Source organism: Penaeus vannamei, chromosome 2, assembly GCF_042767895.1.
Source record: "Penaeus vannamei isolate JL-2024 chromosome 2, ASM4276789v1, whole genome shotgun sequence".
In the NCBI taxonomy this organism is placed as follows: Eukaryota; Metazoa; Arthropoda; class Malacostraca; order Decapoda; family Penaeidae; genus Penaeus; species Penaeus vannamei.
In genome coordinates this window covers 28,948,952-28,953,951 of record NC_091550.1, presented here as the reverse complement: position 1 = coordinate 28,953,951, position 5,000 = coordinate 28,948,952, and positions in this window count along the sequence as shown.

Here is a 5,000-nt window from a genome sequence, read left to right as displayed (position 1 = left end):
AAAACAAGTTGAACCACAAAGTTGGCTGCAAAAGTGTGAAACACGATTCTGAAATGGGGCCATCGAGCAGTCAAGACAAAGTCTCAATGGAAAATTTACTAACCGTTCAGTCAGGAGCAAAGACTGGTGGAGCTTAGTCAGATAGCAACAGGGCCTCATGACTGAATTTCACCATTGTATTAAGGTACTGTCACACTAGCACTTCTTCCGTCAATTTTTTTTTTTTTCTGAAATTTTGTCCATTTTTGAGCGAATTGTTGATTCTCCAGTCAGGCGATAATGATCGATTCTGAAAACCTTTCCGTCAACTTTTTCAGCCAAGCATTGTCAAATCAAGAGTTATATTCGAGAATGTTTGTATTTATGTTAAATAAAATTGTCAAAAAATTGACGGAAAAAATGCTAATGACAGCACCTTAAGGCATATGGAAACGAACAACATCCAGTCAAGCCAGAGCTGAACTACTCTCAGAAGATGCTAGTTTGTGAACCAGACTGCACACCATCACCTTCCATCAAAGCAGAGACTAAGCACATTGGTCATATGTGTTGAAGTCAAGCAACATCTGAAGACTGAGGTTAGTAAAGGCCTTGGACTTGACAACCCAAGTCCCCATATAATTAAAAAGTGTGCTAACTAGCTTGCAACTCTACTTGCCACCTTATATCAAAACTGCTTTCGACAGTAAAAGTGGCCAACTATATGGAAACAGGCTAGCTAAGCACTCCTAGAAAATGCTGACCCACCTCACTATCGATAATGGTCAAATTCTACGAAAAAAAAAAACAGAATAGAATTGCAAGTTTTCTTAACAGCAACCATCTACTTAGCAACAAGTAGTTTGGCTTTAAAGCCAAGCGATCAGCATCCATCCTGATACCAATTGGAACAAATCCCTTGATCCTAGCAAAGAAACTTTCGTTACTGCCCTGGATATTGCTGTTACTTTTAAGAGAAAATGAGACGAAGGCATTATTTCCAAACTAAAAGGTTTGACATTGATGGTTAATTGCTGAACCTGACTGAAGATTATCAGCGAGGAAGAACTCTTTAAGTTGTGGTAAACGGTTACACTTAGGTGAATACCCAATCAGTGCCAAAAGAGCAGCTTGTAAACTGGCATGCGTACGTGTAATCCATTTTGTAGCGAGCAGACGTTGAATGATCTACAAGTTCGTTCCCTGATGGAATACTTTCTTCTGGTATGGTCATCCTGCCCATTATCCTTCCTGGCCCTACTCGACAGAGTACAAAATCAAGCTCGTCGCCTTGTGGAATTAATATGCGGGAAAATGATCGCCCGGTCTATTTCCAGTCTCTCCAGCACCGCAGGGACGCGACGGAACTGTGCGTGTTCTACAAGGTCCACCAGCAGAGTAGACCTCACCTCGCTTTGTTACGACTTCAGCCCTCGGTTTCCACAGCCTACAACACCAGGAATAGTCACAGAAGAAGTCGCGAACTTCACGTTCCCTTCGCGAGATCTGAGGACTTTCTACGCACATACCTGCCGAGGTACTCCAGAATGTGGAATCAGCTGGTGCGAGAGACAAACTTGCATCTCTTTACCTCCATTCAACAGTTCAAATGAGCAGTATACATGTGGAGTGGAGGCTGCAGTATAATTGTGGGTAATTTTTTTTATCGTGGTAAGCTACCATAACATTATCTAGTTTTATTTTTCTACTATTAAAACTGGGTCATGCAAAAGATAACTACAGCGTCATCACTAAACATCTCAGCAGAAAGGTGGCCCACGATTGTAAATGACAGTGTACTGAACTAAAATAAAGATTAGAAAACGAGAGAGGAGAGAGAGAGAGAGAGAGAGGAAGACAGTGAGAGAGAAAGAGACATAGGCAGAGGGAGGAAGAATGAGAGACAGAAGGAGGGAGAGGGAGAGAAAAATTCAGATATAGAAAGAGAGAGGGGTGGAGGAGGAGAGAGAAAACGAGAAATGGAGAAAGAAAAAGGAGGAGAGAGAGAGAACGAAAGAAATAGAGAAGGGGGGGGGAGAAGAAAGAGGGAGAGACAAAGAAAGAGATAGAGGAGATACAAAGAAAGCGAATGTGAGGGAGAGAGAAAAAAAGGCAAAGAAACAGAAACAGACAAACAAAGAGAAGGAAAGACAGAGAGGGAATAAGAAAGATATACAAGGGAGAGAGAAGGAGAAATAAATAAAGATAAATACAGAAAGAGACAAAAAAGAGAGAGAGAGAGAAAGAATGCTAGGGAGCTAGAGAGAAAGAGAGGAAGAGAGAAATACAGATAGATGTAGAAAGAGACAACGAGCGAAACAGAGAGAGAGAGACTGAGACAGACAGAAAGAAAGAGGGAGATGCTGAGACAGAAAGAAAAAGAGAGATAGATAGAGATAAGGAGAGAAAGAGAAAGGAGTGATTGAGAGAGAAAGAAAGAAATAGAGGGAGAGAGAAACAGAGAGAAACGTAGAAAGAAACAGGTACAGACGAAAAGAGAGTATAAGAGAGCTAAGTTGCCTCCTGTGCTAGCGACCGTGATAGACAAGTTTGCGTTCTTTTTTCGTTTTGAAATCCAAAAGCTGAAGGATGTTAGAGGAATTGGTGTGCGCGCGCCAGGAAGTGCTGGATCTGTGTTAAGGATGAGAGGTGCCTGTCAGCTGGCGGTAGGGAGACTACCTGTAGTATAGGTTATGTTGAAAAAGGCGATTCTTTCCCTTTGTCGGTCCTTTTGCAAGCAGACGAAGAGCGCCATAGTTGATTTAGTCATCCACAAGTGCAGTGGATTTCCTATTCCTAACAGATTTTTAAAAATCTCCAGAAGCACGCGAGCCTCACCTATGACAATAGGCACTTATAGTTGTCTTTATTTTTGGATTTGATTCATGAGAGTGTTTGTATGGGTAACAGATTATCGAATGAGACCTTGCGCCGTTTTTTTATGAAGCTATGTATGTAATGATGTAAGCATACTGATTTCTTTCTAAACATTACCCTTAAGGCCGTCGATTGACCGCACCTAGGTATGTGATTTCTTCTCGTTTTTGAGTTGCTGCATCACTGAGCCTCCAACAGTTTCTGCTTTTTAAGAAGTTGTATTATTTCCTTTTAAGAAGCTTGTGTGCTCCTTTGGTTGCAGAGGATGGAGGACTAAGCATGGGGGCTTTTGGGCGGAACTGAGAAATGATCGTTCATTAATTAACAGAGTTTCATCTGAGAGAGAGAAAGAGAGACAGAGGGGGGAGGGGGGCGTAGGAATAAGAGAAATTAATATAACCCTGAGGATTAAACAATATTAGTTAATCTAAGGATAAGGCTTATCCACAACAATATCATTTCGGTATATGTATTTCGTCAGCCAGACTAATGACATTTTGAAAAAAAAAATGTACCTGTTCTGGTAATCATTTACACATTTTAATCATCTGTAGATTCCTGTGTCTTAAAATATATATATATTGTTATCACAGGTTCATAGCCTTAAAAGCAAAATGAATCAAATGTATATTTACACTAGTTTTCACATATAATTCATCCAAATGTCATAGTACTGTTAAGTTGCCATGATGTGATAATGTAATATACGTCTAACATCTAATATTATATTGTAGAATAAAGAATATCAAAATGCCTCCGCGCGGAGGTAGAAAGCTACCTCTGCCGTAAATGTTAACAGACAAGTAGAACGTTTCCGAAAAGAGAATTTTGAGTTCTTTACGTTAAATTGGGACATTTCAATGCCACGTGCATTATGGATACGGCGTTTCTGGAATATCTGAACTCTTCGGAAGCCATTAGTTCTTCCACAATGTCTCTAGCAAACAGGGCAGCAGAAAGGCCTCGTGAGGCGGATCGTTCTTGAAGAATTCGGAAGGGGGGGGGGGATGAGCTGCCAATTACATTTAGGGCGTCGACCTATTGCCTCTGTGGATCTTCTACGAAGTTTGAAACACTTAACAATCATTCGTTTTCCATCTCGGTCGTATGAAAACGTGCAATGCAAGTAAAGGCATCTGATTTCTTCACGTGCAATTGCAGGATCCGCATTTTTCTGACAGTTCTGGCACCCTCCTGAAAGGCAACTTACTGAGAGAGATTCTTTGAGTATGAGCTGAGAAATTACAGCCCCGAACTGCTATTTTTTCTTCATTCCATGTACATATATATTTCTATGTTTTTCTCCTTTTTCACCAGCGTTCTTGCCTGATGGCTGCACTGACCATCGAGTTTTCAATTCCACCTAAACAAAAGCGTAATTCTGTCATTGCCCCACTTTAATCATTTGATCCCTATTAGGATAATTCCTTGTAAGAGGAACTAATATCGCGGTTGAAAAAAGTAATCTCAGGTCTTTTTGAAAAAAGAACTAGAGATCCATTGGTGTTTTATAAAACGATTTGATGTTTTTTTCGAATGAAAAACAAATCCGAAGCGTGTTTCGTTTTTACCGCTGTTCGTTTCTGCTGTGGAGAGTCGATGGGCGTCCAGACCAGACCCGTGATCATTCATCCGTGTAAATTAATTGCTGATATTTACCGTTGCGACGATAATCTACAATCATGAAAATGTGGAATTATGGGAAACAGGCTACCATATTATTTGCAATATTCGTCAGATATTAAGCTGGAATAACAAGAGACATTAACAAATGGCAGTGCCTCCTTTCTCTCTAACAAAGTAGAACCATATCTTTCCTCATCTTCACATGCTATTTGTACATGTACCATTGCACATTATATCAAATATTCGAAGGATGTTCTCCCAATAGTTCTTCCAGTGTGACGCACTGTTTCGGCGTGCTTAACATTCGTGCAATCGGCCGGTGTGTAAATTTCCCTCTGCCGAGGGTCAAGCAGTGCATTTGAGACTTTCAGTTTGCCGACTCCGTTTGGGAGGAAAAGGGTCCCAAGTGTAGGACCTCATTAAATCATATCTAAGTTGGCCGTAATTTTTGGTGCCGTTTTGTTATCCAGGCGTTTCACTTGAAATCTTTGAAGTTGAGTTGTAATGCATAGCGTCTA